Genomic DNA, 16395 nt, shown 5'->3' on the forward strand with positions numbered 1-16395 from the left:
CTGGCAATAACAAGAAAAGCGTATCTGAAAAAGAAAAAAATGTTGGCATCGAATTTAAATTTAAATTTTGGGAACTGTATTATGAAGGTATTGCAGAGTGGCCAGTATGTAAGTGAAACATGGATGATAAACAGTTCTGTGAAGAAGACAATGGATGCTTTCGAAATGTGGAGCTGAAGAAGAATGCCGAGGATTACATATGTAGATCGTATAACTTTTGAAGAGGTACTGAACCAAACTCAGGAGACAAGGGAAAGCATTGCGCAGCTTCCCTAAAGGAAGGATTTGTTTGGCAGGTCATATTCTGATGCGTCAAGGAATCGTCAGTCTTAAATGGAAGCAAAATTGTAGAGGTGGACCAAGGATTAACAACGGTGAACAGACAGATGTAAATTCAGTACCTATGTAGAAATTAAGAGGCTTACCGACGATAGACTAGTGTGGAGTGCTGTATCAACAGTGTCTTCAGTCTGAAGACGGCAACAAACAAGTACTGAGACAAACTGTATTTCTTGTTATCTCAGTCCAACATCAAACAGCAACACCTCTGGTTACATAGATGAGTTGCATATTTGTTGCCAGATTATTTATTTAATATAGCCTCTAGTACATATCAGTTACGTATTTTTGTAGACATCTCTTCTATTCAGTGCAAACAACCTTATATTAAGAACAATTTGCAACTTGCATGCGGTTTTCTTATGGCGGCTACCAGCAAATGATAAGTTTCAATTATCGTTTTGGTCAGTCATCAATTTTTTGCATTTTCCGTAAGATATGAACTCCTTCATGAGCCAACAACCAACGTCTAGTCACGTATTATACATGACTTTCGAATGCACTGGCAGTTATCAAACTTTGTAGACAATGGCAAGTATATCGTAATGCAGATCTTCATATACTTCTGTACGTTTTTTGTGCACGGAAGGTTTCTCCGCTGACTTTAAATATCATGTCACAACTCGCAAGCTTATGCGATGCAATAATGTAATATGAAACTATTTTTATTACTGTTTGTGCTGGGGAAGTACGTTAATCAAAAAATAAATACGGTACTGTGGCAACCAAATATTGAATCGACCACTGTATCATATCAGCTAAAGCGGTAACTACAAAGCTAATTATTTATATTATGACTGGTCTTTCATAACTACTTGCAAGACTGTGCTCAGTGAGAATGCTTATCACGTATGGCATATTGCCCTCCAGAGCTTATGGATATTGAAGACGATGCACAGAATATTATATTTGGTACTTTATGCCAAGGTGTTTGGTACGAAGATTCGATCACGACTGTACAGTCTTCCGGTAAAAGTAACTGACTTATCAGTTGCTACATATCCTGCCTGTAAAGACTATTTTAGTGGGGCTGGAAACAATTATTGGCATGATAGTTTCATTACATGGAGTTGTGAAGCATTCTGAACGCTTTAAATGAACAAAATTTAATAAGGTACAATATAATAACATTGATATTTGTAGATTCTTAGCAAATCAACTTCCGACGCACCAGAAAATTGGTTTCGGTTTAAGCTCTGTAGGCGTATATGGAACATTAACGTGTTCCATATCACTGTTTTTCTCGTTTTACGCTCTGTTAAATGCCGTTTAAAAAGGTACGTCGATCCATTGTGAAAACGGTAGTTACTTCCATAATTCTACAGATTAAAAAAAATATACGTGTTTATCATGCGACAAAATACGTTACTCTGTGCGAGCTATCATTTGAAAAAATCCATATTTCGATATCTCGAACCTTTTACGAAGTTTAGAGACTGTTACGTCAATATGATTGTTGACGAGCAGGGATCGAACTGGTCGCATATCGCACGACCCGCCCATGGCCCGTCCTCCAACATACAGTAGGATCAAATATCTCGACAACGGTGATAGCTAATGTTTTACTCTCAAGGTTTAATACAGTTTCGATACTTTGCCTACATTTCATGTGCAATAATTTATGAGTTTTATTTTTCTTATTAACTACTAACTTTGTATCCCCCTTAATTAGGTAGTATAAATTCTGATGAACACTCCCTTAGTTTAGGAGTCAAAACCATGGTCAATTCGACTATAAAATCCATTGCAACCAGTGGTGGGCTGTCTTTACTAAAAAAAAAAAAAATCACGGTTGCTGCACACAGCTGTGTTTAAAGTTGTAAGCTATGTTTAAAGTTGTCATAATTTATGAGTTAAATTGAACCATACCCAAAATTCTACGCAATACGTTTTAGCTCCGTAAATTCAACAAAATATAATTTAGTGGTTTACTTAAAAGCGATATAGCTTGTAACTATGACGAATACTGAAAAAAAGTCTGTTCTTTATCGAGCGAAGATATTAGGCTATATGATGCATCTTTGGCCTCTATGAGGGCAGCAATTCAGCTTGAAGAAAGTTGTTTGATGTCCTTCTGTCCAACTGACGCGTTAGATCGTCAAAATCCCAAGTGGTTGGAGGACTCTACCGATAGTGCTCCAAACGCTCTCAATTGGGAAGAGATCCAGCGACCTTGCTGGCTAAGGTAGATTTTGGCAAGCACGAAGACAAGCAGTAGAAACTTTCGCCGTATGTGGGCAGACATCTGGATCATATGTAAGTCCAGGATGGCGTGCCTTGAAGGACAACAAAACGGGCCGTAGAATGTCGTCGACGTAATGGAGTGCTGTAAGGGTGCCGCATATAACAACCAAACACATCCAGAACTGAAAAGAAATGGCAACCCAGACCATCACGCCTGGTAGTCACGCAGTGTGGCGGCCAACAGTCAGGCTGATATCTCACCAGTGCCTGGGCTTCTCCAAACGCGTCTTCGCTCGTCATCAGGGCACATATGAAGTGGGACTCATCACTGAAGACAGTTCTATTCCATCAATTCCCAGCTGAAGATGTATATGCTGGGATACCTACCTGGTTGTCGTCCAATTTATGGACAGGCAAATGGGAGGGATGGTTTGTCGTGCCATTTCTTTTCATATGAGGGCCTCTTTGGTTGCCATCTGTGGCACCTTACAATACAACAATAGGTCGACGATATTCTACAAGCCGTTTTGTTGTCTTTCATTGTAAGCTAACCTGGACTTACCTTTCAGCAAGATAATGCCCGCACTCAACATGGCGACACTTTCTACTGCTTGTTTTCGTGTTTAGTTTGTTTTAATTTGGGGAGGAGAGTAAAGAGTGAGGTCACCGGTCCCGTTGAAATAGGGAAGAATGGGGAAGGAAGTCGGCCATCCCCTTTCAAAGGATCCATCCCAGAATTTGAAGCGATTTAGGGAAATCACGGAGAACATAAATCAGGATGGCCGGACACGTGCTTGAACAGTCGTCCTCCCGAATGCGAGTCCAGTGGGCTAATGACTGTGCCACCTCGCTCGATTGTTTTCGTGTTTGCCAAACCTTACTCTAGCCGCCAGGGTCATTAAATCTCTCCCCAATTGTTAACGTTTGGGGGGCTCTCCAACCAGCTTGGGATTTTGTCGATGTAACAAGCGAATTGGCCAAAATCTGGCGCCATAGTCCTCCGGTGGACGTGCAACAACTCTATCAGCCAATACCAAACCGAATAACTGCTGGCACAAGGGTCAGACGTGCACCAACGCAATATTGATATTCTGTTTGTGAAACTCCGTCTCTTGAATAAATCATCCAATTCTTGTTAAATTCTAATGATTTGCTTGATTATAAAGATTTTCCAGTTTCTTTTCCCTTTCTTCGTTGTGTGTTTTTTGTTTTTTTTTTCCTTTAAAGCAATACCGGCAGCTTTATAGCTGGCGTCACGTTCTGTGCGTTCTGTGACTGACGGCGCGGACCTACATACAGCGCGGTGCGCGTCTGCCGCAGCGGTTCGACAGCTACAAACTGCGACGCTGAGCCTGCTACGCTGCGCAGCTGAGGGCGTTTCCATGGTAACTTGCTGCTGCCGCGGGCTTTTGATGCGAGGTAGCCGCTAATGGCGGCCTGGCCTAATGCGAAAGCGGCGCGGCCCGGGACAGCGCAAGTAGGCAAGCGATTCAGCACGGAGCAGTGTGATGTGCCTGCTCTGTCCTACGTGCTGAGCGCAGCCGTGTGTCTGCTGACACCAACACATCAGGAAAACGAGGTTTCCGATTTTCTGGCTGTAAAATGTACTGTATGATAGCGACGCAAACCTCCATCAACTCTTGCAGTTAGTTTCTCGGTAGAAATGAAATTCTCCTTTTCTTTTAAAAAATTAAAAAATAAACACTTCTTTCGGTTTCGTACGTTTTCTACGCTAAATAAAACTTCTCATTCGATTATGAAAGAACTAATTGACACCCAAAATTGATTTTAGACAAGCTTATAGCTTCATATCACAACTTCACGAAGGGTCTATTTTTTATGTTGTTAATGGTTGTGATTCTTAATTTCCAAGCAGTCTGTAGCATAAGGTTTGAAGGGTATGCAGTCAAAAATGTGGTTGCTGGCTACGTTTGGTTCATTTTCGTGATATATGTCGATGTGCTAAATGTAGCGCCCAAATGTTTTTAAAGCTGAAACGGAAGCCACTTTTCACTACAGTAGGGAGAAAACAGAAGTTGAAATCATTTATTTGAACGCGCTAGCTCCAACCACTGTATCTGGGGAGCTAGGTCGTGAGCAGTTCGTGGAAGAAGATGCACCCTTCTCAAAGTGATTAATCGCGATTTACTGTCGCACCTACTCCTGAAAGAAAATGATGATGATGAAGAAGAAGAAGAAGAAGAAGAAGAGTGTCTATGCCAGGGCCGGCCAGAAATTCTGCACGCGTGCGGTGCTCCTGCACATGTGCAACTTCCGGGTCACAGCGTGCACGCCGCAGCCGTCAGCGTTCATGTAGTGCATGTTTCTACCCACAGATGTCGCTTTATCCACTTGCTAGGATACTCTGTACCGGCGCATTCTAGTGCTCTTTCCACAGCTTGCAAGCCAACCACGGGAGGGTACTTCGCGTATTAAACATTTAAAATACTGTCACAGTCTACTCATTGAGACGTCTGCTTTTATGTTAACAGTTTAACCCAGTAAGACAAGTAATACAGTTAACAACCGTGGGTTTTTATTAAGGCAGCTTGACTGATGGCACGTATATACGTGTAATGTTTTTGATCTAGTATTTAAGAAAGAGAGCACTTAGCGACTTCCAACGCACCTTATTCATGATTTCAAATAACATTGAACTAATGCAAGGTTTCGTATAACTAATTCTCGGTGCCCTCAGTTGCATAATTTCTGTCTCACTGACCTTTGAACAGAATGACAACCGCAGACCTCTCGATGATCACCTGTTATTTCCATACCATTATTGCTATATCTTTCATCAGTTCCGTCTGAAATCTGCATAATAACCGACAATTAGATGAATATTACGTGTTATCGGCTTCAGCTGAGCGTAGCCCTTCACACCTTAAAAAAAAACCCTAAATGTAAGCATACATTGGAACAATCGGTTTAATGACCAACTTTCCTTATAATAATGTAACATGGAGCAGAATGAGGCACTAATGCGCAGTTTGTAAACAATAATTTTTAATTATGAAAGGAATAAATCCAAACACGTTTATCACTGGTCATGAGAAATGATGATCGAGTCTCATCCATTTTCTTAAGGACATTTAATTTTGCTTGCCGTTCTTCACTGTTGAGAACACTACACTCGTCTTTGTGATATGTATTGTAGTGTCTTTCAATTGAAAACTTACGCTGGCCGCCTATTATGCGGTGGCATAGCAAACACTCAGTTTTCACCAACGGCTACAAAAAAGAACTGCAGTTCCCAGTCATTTTTAAACGACTGAGAACATAGATCTCCCGTCCTTTGCTTTTTCACAGTACCTGCCATTTCTCAGTACTTCTCTGTTAAGGTTACGGTTACCAGGGGTAAACGAGACTGGGTGTGTTGCGCTCTTGCTTGTGCCACATAAACAGGGAAGTGGAGCCGCCGCCGTTCATTTAGGACACATGTCTAATAACAGATGTCGCTGTCTCCCGCTGTCGCACACGTGCGCACATGTGCAGCACTTCCGCACGTCTGCACACTGTGCAGCGCTTGGCCGGCCCTGGTCTATGCTAACAATTACAGAACGGAAAACTGAAACATATCCTTTCGTTAGGACAGGGATTGATGAATATTTCTTTACGATGCATATCAATCGTCATTTATTAAAAAGGCAACAAGTCTGGTGATTTCTTCGGGTTCAATATTGCCCTGTTTTGTTATGTACGTGATCTAGTCGGAAAAGATCACAGGAAGGGTTCCTGAAATAGATACCTTTATCCTGTAACACCTTAGGAAAAGTTTATCATAACAGTAACGTAAGAAAAGTTGAAAAACTTTGAAGACAACACTGATTTACTTAACACTTGTTTAGTTGTGGAACAATGAAAACTACTAACATCGACCTACAATTTGTTACCATATGAGGTTGTGAATAATCAGTTACTATGAGGTGCACAGGTTCTTATAAAATCCACATTTGGTGGTAATAAAAATAGGTCTTCATTAATAGTTTGGGAGCCTCAACATGCTGGTCGAAAATTCTGATGAAGCTCGTTACAATTTTCCAGATCGAAAACCATCTGCAATTACATTATTTCGGTTCAGTTTATCAAATTTGGTATCAGATTTTTGCAGAGTAAACAAAGTAATATTCATAATTGATCTCTGGACAAATATCCCACTCTCCTTCCAAGCGCAACTGTCTTTCACGTTTTGATATTTTTACACAGGATTACTTAAATCAAAGCCGGCTGGAGTGGGAGAGAGGTTCTAGGCGCTACAATCTGGAACCGCGCAACCCCTACGTTCGCAGGTTCGAATCCTGCCTTGGGAATGGATGTGTGTGATGTCCTTAGGTTAGTTAGGCTTAAGTAGTTCTAAGTTCTAGGGGACTGATGGCCTCACAAGTTAAGTCCCATTGTGCTCGAAGCCATTTGATCCATTTTTTGTTAGTTATTCCAACGCTCACATGCCTGCCAAGTTAGTGCAGCACATTAACAACGGCACTATTTATGGGAAACACATTCTCATAAATAACAGCAAACCTGTTTCCATGTATTCTTAGTAAAAATTGTTTTGCGTTGTAGTTTTAGCTTTCACTGATGAAAACTACGGTTTTTTTGTGGTGAACGTCACAGTAAACGATGCAGGGTATTTAATAAATGCCAATTCGGGCACGCAATACAAATGGGAAGATTAAACCATATAAAGAAGAATTTTTGCCAGGCTCATGTTTTCCTAGGGGATGCACTATTTCTTCTAAATGAACATTTAATGAGACCTTATCCAAAAAGGTCAAATACTGAATGCGACACTAAAGACAATTACTACTATCGGTTACCTTGAGCAAGAACGATTGTAGTATATTCTTTTGCTCGTATAACATTTAAATTTAGAATTCTGCATAAACCTGCCAAATTCAGAACAGCTTTGTCATTAGGTGGGTCCCTCTTACGATCCCAGTGGGAGTGGGATCATCGAAGGGAGTGGCTGCTCTGTCCTCGCCTGCATATCTTGAAGTGAACATACCATTAAACGTTTATGCATATGAATCTGAATTAATTCCTGTGCCACCACATCCTCTTCTCACTCCACATTGGACCAGCATCGCCTGCATATATTGAAGTGAACACACCATTAAACATTTATCCGTATAAATCTCAATTATTTCTTATACCACCACATCCTCTTCTCAATCCACATTGGACCAGCATGTGGGGATATGGTCCAAACCTTCCCTGAAAGAAAATTTCAAACTATAAAACAAGCAAAATCCAAGAATCTCACAGTGAAATAGCAGCCTACCCCATGGATTCTAGTGTAGGGGTGGGGGAGAGGGGTAAAAAATCGACGAATCAAATTTGACAACAAAATAAACCCAATGGAAATTGGAAACAACATTAAAAAAATTCGCTACGCTGCACCGTATAATATACGCACCATGAAACTTAAAGAACATCTCGGCTGTTTGGAGCACGACGTCAAATACGTCACACTCAGCATCAGGGAAATGAGGCTCGAAAGCAAAGTGACTACTGTCTTCAAGTCTGAGCACCTCCTTTTTAAGAATAACTCGGACGCAAATTCGCATACTGGTGGAGTAGCTCTGCTAATTCACAACAGGAGGGAACACATTATCACCAAGACTGCTTCCATTTCAGACAGGGTGATCTACGTGATCCTTGAGTTGAATGCTAAGATTGGCCTTCAAGTCATTGGTGCCAACCCAACTACTTCCACCTCAACCGAAGAAGACCTAGAACAATTCCATGAAAAAATTGCAGTAGTAAAAGTTTCAGAAACCACCACACTTTCATTACTAACTGGCGTTAGTAATAAAAAGATAACAGTGAAGTCCACCGAAAACCATTCCTTAAATGCAAACTTTGGACTTCAGTCGCGGATTGAGAGAGGACAAATGATGATGAATTTTCTTAACAGAGAACATTTATACTGCATGAACACGTTTTACAAGAAAAATCCGAAGCAAAGTGTACCTGCTGAAGCTCTAACGTCACGGTTAAGAATGTTGCACCCTGACATCGAACAATCGAAGTTGTTCATATGAATCAGGCATAAATCGCTTCAACACAAGCTAGTTACAGCCGACATCTGTAACAACACTCAAATCGAGAGAAAACGTGTGATGAAAAGGAAGACCCAATCTACAGTAAATAAGCTGAAGAGAAAGGAAGTTAGTTCAACAAATGCATGGACGGGAAACTGCTAACAGAGACGTCGAGAGGAATCGATAATAACGAACTCCCTATAGAAACTACCAGCAGTATTCGAGCAACAGCAAAGAAAGGCAATACATTCCAAAAACAGAAAAATACGGAATTCAGCCACGAAACAGAACAGCTTATAGGAGAAAGGCGAAACACGACAAAGGCACCAAAACGCAAAGACCTCTACAAAAATATAAAAAAGGTAATCACAGGAGGCAAGAAAATTTAAAACACTGGACTGATCGAGTAGACAATCAAAGTCAGTGAGAACGTGAAACTCCTTCGTTCCAGTCAATCAAACGGCACGTTTATCATCCACAAAATTCGAGGAGAAATTGTTACTGAAAGAGAGTATATTATAAAATTGTTGCGGACCTTCATCGGAATCTCTGGAGTCAATCACTGTTCAGTCAAAGGCTTATGATGAATCACGAGGATTTGTTATGAATATAGGTCTGGAAGAAATGGAACGTAACGGTAAAAATGGAATGGAAACTGTTCTGAAGCAACTCAAGAACTCTAAAGCGCCACGAGATCAGATAACGTGCGATATGCTTAAAGCTGGAGAGGAGACGAAGAAGCACTCCTGATTCTATTAAATAAATGTCTGAAAGAAGCGAAGATTCCACAGTCATGGAAAAATTCTGAAGCCATTTTCCTCTTCAAAAGGGAGACGCACATCGAGAATTAGAGACACATTAGTCTGTTATTTCTGCAAACAGAAAGCATTACGGAACCATCTGAGTCAGAAATTTTACTTTTACCAGAAAGCCGAACGGGCGACATACAGAAAAGGATCCAGTACTACTAACCATATCCAAGCAGTATGCACACTCATAGAGCAAGGTACGGGGTATGATGTCCAACGTGACACGGCATTCATAAACTATCAGAAGGCGTTCGACACGATGCGGACCTGGGCAGTACTGACGTCGTTGAACTTAGTCTGCATGGGCTATAGATATATCAAATATCATAGAGCAAGGTACGGGGTATGATGTCCAACGTGACACGGCATTCATAAACTATCAGAAGGCGTTCGACACGATGCGGACCTGGGCAGTACTGACGTCGTTGAACTTAGTCTGCATGGGCTATAGATATATCAAATGAAGTCCTGCTACACATCTGCCTCAGTGTTGTGGCCTATCTGAGTTTGCTGCCGACATTGTGTCCTGCACAACACTACATCAGTCTCGCTATCCCCTCGACAATTTTCATATACCCCTGTTCTGGTCTTTGTCTCGTTCTGATCGTGAATCTCAGACACTCTAGGTATTGCTCTACTATTGCCCTTTCATAGGCATGGATTCGATTTGTGCTGCTTTTTGCTCATAGTTTCGAGCCCGTACGGTCTTACTGGCAGGGTGTATGTGTCAGAAAACTTAGTTTTTAAATAAATGGTTGGTAGAGAATGTAGCCATGTTTCCCGAATGCCATCCAGGTGATGCCAATGCCCCGTATGGTCTTTGCCATCTGGATATGTTTCTCGAGATTTGGTTCTATGATCCAGATAAATGTACTGATTTATTATTTCTAGGGGACAGATTTTTAAAGGATGTTATATTATTGACAGGACTCATCATGACTTTAGTCTTCCGAGGGTTAATTTTGGCCGCGCGGGCTTAGCCGAGCGGTCTGCTGCGCTGCAGTCATGGACTGTGCGGCTGGTCCCGGCGGAGGTTCGAGTCCTCCCTCTGGCATGGGTGCGTGTGTGTTTGTCCTTAGGATAATTTAGGTTAAGTAGTGTGTAAGCTTAGGAACTGATGACCGTAGCAGTGAAGTTCAAAAATGGTTCAAATGGCTCTGAGCACTATGGGACTCAACTGCTGAGGTCATTAGTCCCCTAAAACTTAGAACTAGTTAAACCTAACTAACCTAAGGACATCACACACATCCATGCCCGAGGCAGGATTCGTACCTGCGACCGTAGCGGTCTCGCGGTTCCAGACTGCAGCGCCTAGAACCGCACGGCCACTTCGGCCGGCAGCAGTTTAGTCCCATAAGATTTCACGCACATTTGAACATTTTTGGTTAATTTTGAGCCCTACCACTTTGAATGGATTTTTGAGTTCTCAGATCATTTTTGACAGTTCGTTTGTGTCACTGCTAAATAGAACGATATATACAAAGCAAAAATTGTTGAGATGTTTTTCATGTTCAAACAAATTTCGGGCTTATATTCTGTCATCATTTAATACATCCCACGATATTTCAACTAGAAGCCTGCCAGTCATCTTCAGGTGACCCATAGAAGAATGACGAATACTTGCTCCTTTCCACAATGTATAGCGCGTTGCGTGCATTACAATCAAGTCGACAGACGGACCAGACTTACCGGCGGCGACGCCCTCCCTGGTGAAAGCGTGGAACTAAACTTTCGTCTGCATTGCCGCTCGCCGCGGCCGTTGGCGCACTGTTGTCTTCGATTAGAACAAATCGTGGAGATGGTGGGGTTCCATGCAGTGTTCCACTATTGATAGATTTCTGTCCCCAGCCCAGGTTAGTCACTTTAACGCATCGTCCCGAGCTAAAATGAAAAACTTAGGTGACTTTATTCTCCTTGTCTGACACTTCTTCTACAGGAACTTCTCCAGTGACCCGGACTTCCTTTATTTTCACAAGTAGAGTGACATTCTCGTTAATGTAACGCATTAATTTGGTATATCTGTAGTCACACAAGTAGAGTGGCATTCTCGTATTGCAGATCATCAATTTGGTATCTCTACAGTCAACGCTGGCTGTGTTCAGCTCCTTCGAGATTCCTGTCGCTTATACCGCACTTTCCTAAGAACTCGTGGCAAGAATACACTCCCACGCCACCACAAATACAAGGGCAATCATTTTATCCCTCAGTACATGCTCGTCTACAACAACCATTCCTTATCTGAGAACCAGAGCAAAGTTGATCACTTTGCATACTATCCCTCTGTCATCTTCTCAATTCCTGACGTCCCTCACTCTGATTACTCCCTCTTCCCTACCATTCAGGAACGCACAAATACTACTGTTCCTCCGCTGACAAATAACTTGCTGTATTTAGACAAGATATCACAACCAAATTAAACATTCTAATAGCAGAACATGATGTAAAACAAATACTCCACATAAAACGCAGCACATCCCCTGGTCACGACTGCATCACCTATCGACACCTCAAAGAATGCCCCGTCTCTTTTCTAGCGAACCTTGCAACCTTTCATATCATTATACCCTCCACAGGCTACTATCCTGAGCTGTGGAAAATCTCCACAATCCTACTTTCCCTCAAACCACGCGAAGCCCCTCCTCCTACCACCCATCCGCCTCACCCCTGTATTCACCAAGTTCTTCAGATCCAACCTCTCCTTACATATCCATCAACAACTGAACCAGTAATATGCTCCTTCATAACAACCATTCCTTACCTGAGAACCAGAGGAAAGCTGATAACTTTGCATCTTATCCCTCTGTCATCTTCTCAATTCCTGACGTATCTCACTCTGATTACTCCCTCTTCCCTACCATTCAGGAACGCACAACAATATGTTTTGGCTTCCGTCTCAACTTCTCCTTTGATGACTGCTCTTCACCCCTTATCCCACCAGCGCAACGCCCAAAAATCCGCTATCTTCATCTCCCTCGACCTGGAGAAAGCATATGACAGTGTATGGAATTCCAGTGTCCTCTTTAAATTCCCGGCCTGCGCAGTTCCAGTTAATTACGTCCGCCTTACTGCATTCTTTCTCTCTAATCACCCATTCTTTGTCGCCATTAACAACAACAATTCCTGTACCTTCCATCCCACTACAGGTGTGACTCAAGGTACCATTCTCTCTCTCCTTCTTTATCTCATTTACACTGCTGATATGTCCATACCACCTCCTCGAGTCCACCTTCTACAGTATGCTGTACTGATGGCACCGCTTTCCTCGCCCTTCGTCTTACACTCCAGAAATACCATCTGTCTCTCCAAACCCACCTTAGTCAATTTATCACCTGGTGTAACCAATGGCTCTTGAAGATCGATCCTTCCAAAATTCAGGCAATAATTGTTGGACACACTATCCGCAACTTCAGACCACATAACTTTTATCTTACCTTTTATAACTGCGCTATTCAATTAACTAACGCACTAAAACGTCTTGGACCTACCACAGACTGGCAGCCAATGTGAAAACCTCACCTACTAACCATCCAACAGAAAGCACACAACAGACTAAAACTACTTACACTATTAAGTGGCCGAACATGGGGAATGCGTCTTTCCACTATCCTCCACACCCACAAAACATTGATAGGACCTATCCCTTGCTGTGCAAATGTTGCATGGATATGAGGCCTCTCCCGCCCTTCCCGTTAAGTTCAGTAAGGTTCCTCCAGATCCTTGAACACCGTGCACGCTGCCTCGTCTTCCGCATCCGACTGCATTCCTCCACATTTATCCTTCAACATATCTCACCTCACAATGAAAGCCTCTGAACAACCAACCCTATCCGCAAACTCGACTCCAACAATCCTATAGTTTCCCCTCTACTTTTCAACCCCAGTGCGCTACCACGTCTCTACCAGCACATCTCACCAACTTGAAACCTACACACCCTCCCCTCACACACTCTCCAAAGGAACTTCAACTGTCTCCCCATCCCCAGATCATGAACTCTACCCCCTCATGCCACCTCGTCACGGCTCCATCTCCTTCCCTTCTCGATATTTTTCCTACCCCTTTTCTCCACTCTCACCCTTATTTCTCTAGACTCATTTCCCGATTAAATTTTTAGCTTCATTAACGCCCTCTCTACTCCAGCCCCTCTTGTATCCCAACAGTCACTCCTACCACATCGATATATCCGCACCAGTCCTCCATCCATATGCCACCTTTCTTATATCCTCCTTAGCGACGAATCTTTTTCCTTTAACAACAGACTACCTAGCCCAGGACAAGTCCTTCCAGTTGTAGTGCCAGCGATAGGCTTTTTTTAACATCAGTGTTCTGCCTCAAGGCTTTTTACAATATCTTTAAATGTAATCTTATTGAGTTTCTGCTTTTTAACTTTCATTACAACTATTTTCAGTTAAAAGAGAAACACATCATGTCTCTTGTATACGAAAACTTCAATCTTATTTTCACCATCAAATTTATTTTTTAATTCATTGTAAACATCTCGCTTTCGTGTTTATTATTCTTTCATCTCATGTAGCTTCTCATGCCAATACGCTGAAGGGTGGTTTGACTGTACCAGTGACAACCGACTACCCCCATCCCTTATGAGACGATGAGGGATGAAATAGCAATAAATAAAAAAAATCTATTCATATTTCTCAATACTGCCCAGGTCTCGATCGAGTCGAGCGCCTTCTGGTAGTCTAAGAAGACCATGTCACGTGAGACATTATATTATGTATATTTCTCTAAAAGTGTGCACGTTGCTTCAATGTAGCCAGTAGTGCTGTATCTTTTTCTGAATGACGGCTGTTCGGACTGGTTCACAAAAGTCAAATATTTGACTCAGGTTCCTGTTCTTCCGATCCCATACCCACAAAAAAATCTTCATGATTCATGATGCGAGTTTCGGGTTGTTAGTGACTGACTGTAGAACTCCCGATGAAAGTCCGCGACAATTTTATAACGTAGTCTCTTTCAGTAACAACTTTTCCTCTGCCATTCCAATTTCTGTGGATGATAAGCTTGCCTTTCGATTGACTGGAACGAAGTCTCTTATGTTCACAATGATTCTTATAGTCAGATAATGTTTTTGGTTCACTGGTCTCTTCTGATCACCTTTAAGTTTTTGTTGTGGTCTTTGTATTTGGTTGCATCTCTGTTAGTGAACCACCTTTCTTCGATAATCTTTTCCATGTGGAGGCTAAAACTCTGATTTTTCTATTTTTATAGTGCACTGCTTTCTGTACTGCTGTTCGAATACTCCTAGCAATTTCTGTCGAGAGTTCGTCTAGATCCATTGCTCTTAACATTTCTGTTGGTGGTTGTCTTTCTAAGAACTTGTTGAATTCACTTTTTTCTCTTCAGTTCATTTATCGTAGGTCAGACCTTTCTTCCCGTCATACGATTTCTCCGGAACTCAGTGCTCAGATCGATCCTGGCTCCACCTACCTGGGGGTGCCACCTGTGTTGACGATTTATGAGTGAATCATCTGAGCAACATCGGTTTGTTCGATGTCAAGAAATGACATACAGTGAGTTGACGAAAGTTATGGGATACCTATTAATATCGTTTTGGACCTCCTTAACCCAGTCGTAGTGCAGCAGCTCGACATGGCATGAACTCAATGTCTCTGGAAGACCCTTACAGAAATATTGAGCCATATTGTCTCTATAGCCGTCCATAACTGCGGAAGTGTTGCCGTTAAAGGATTCTGTTCACGAACTAACTTCTCGATTATATTCTATAAATATTGGATGGAATTCGTATCGGGCGATCCGCGTAGCAAGATCATTCGCACGAACTGCCCGAATGTTCTCCTAACCAGTCACGAATAACTGTGGCCCTACGACAAATTGTTCAAATGGCTCTGAGCACTATGGGACTTAACATCTTAGGTCATAAGTCCCCTAGAACTTAGAACTACTTAAACCTGACTAACCTAAGGACATCACACACACCCATGCCCGAGGCAGGATTCGAACCTGCGACCGTAGCAGCCTCGCGGTTCCGGACTGCAGCGCCAGAACCGCACGGCCACCGCGGCCGGCGGGCCCTACGACATGACGCACTTTCATCCATAAAAGAATCCATCGCTGAATGGCTGCAAGTGGTCTCCAAGTATCCGAACATAATCATTTAAAGTCAAAGATCTGTTCAGTTGGACGACCCAGTCCATTCCATGCAGACACTTCCCACACTGTTAAGGAGCCATCACCAACTTGCGCAGTGCCTTGTTAACTCCTCGGGCCCATGGCTTCGTAGGGTCTACGCCACACTTGAACCCTACCAGCAGCTCTTACCAACAAAAAGTGGAAGTTGTTGTAACAGGCCACGGTTTTCCAGTCATCTAGAGTCCAACCGATATGGTTATAGCCTAGGAGGGCGCTGCAGCCGATGTTGTGCTGTTGGCAAAAGCACTCGCGTCGGTCGTCTGTAGCCATAGCCCATTAATGCCAAATTTCACCGCACATTCCTAGCGGATCCGTTCGTCATACGTCCCACATTGATTTCTGCGGTTATTTCGCGCAGTGTTGCGTGTCTGTTCGCACACACAAGTCAATGCAAACGCTGCTGCTCTCGATCGTTAAATGAATGCCCTCGACCACTACGTTGTCCGTGATGAGAAGCAATTCCTGAAATTTGGTAGGCTCAGCACACTCTTGACTCTGTTGATCTCGCTCGGATTACTGAATTCCCTAACGATTTCCGCCGCCCCCCCCTCCCCCTCACCCCTCACCATGAACCATGGTCCTTGCCGTTGGTAGGAAGGCTTGCATGCCCCAGCGATGTAGGTATCCGTACAGTAGGTGCAACCACAACGGAGGGGTATCTGTTGACAGGCCAGACCAACTTGTGAATCCTGAAGAGGGCAGCAACCTTTTCTGTAGTTGCGCTAGCAACAGTCTGGATGATTCACTGATCTGGCCTTGTAACATTAACGAAAAGAGCCTTGCTGTACTCGTACTGCGAACGGCTGAAAGGAAGGAGAAACCACAGCCGTAATTTATACCGAGGCTGGCTG

This window comes from Schistocerca piceifrons, chromosome X (assembly GCF_021461385.2).
Source record: "Schistocerca piceifrons isolate TAMUIC-IGC-003096 chromosome X, iqSchPice1.1, whole genome shotgun sequence".
NCBI lineage: Eukaryota > Metazoa > Arthropoda > Insecta > Orthoptera > Acrididae > Schistocerca > Schistocerca piceifrons.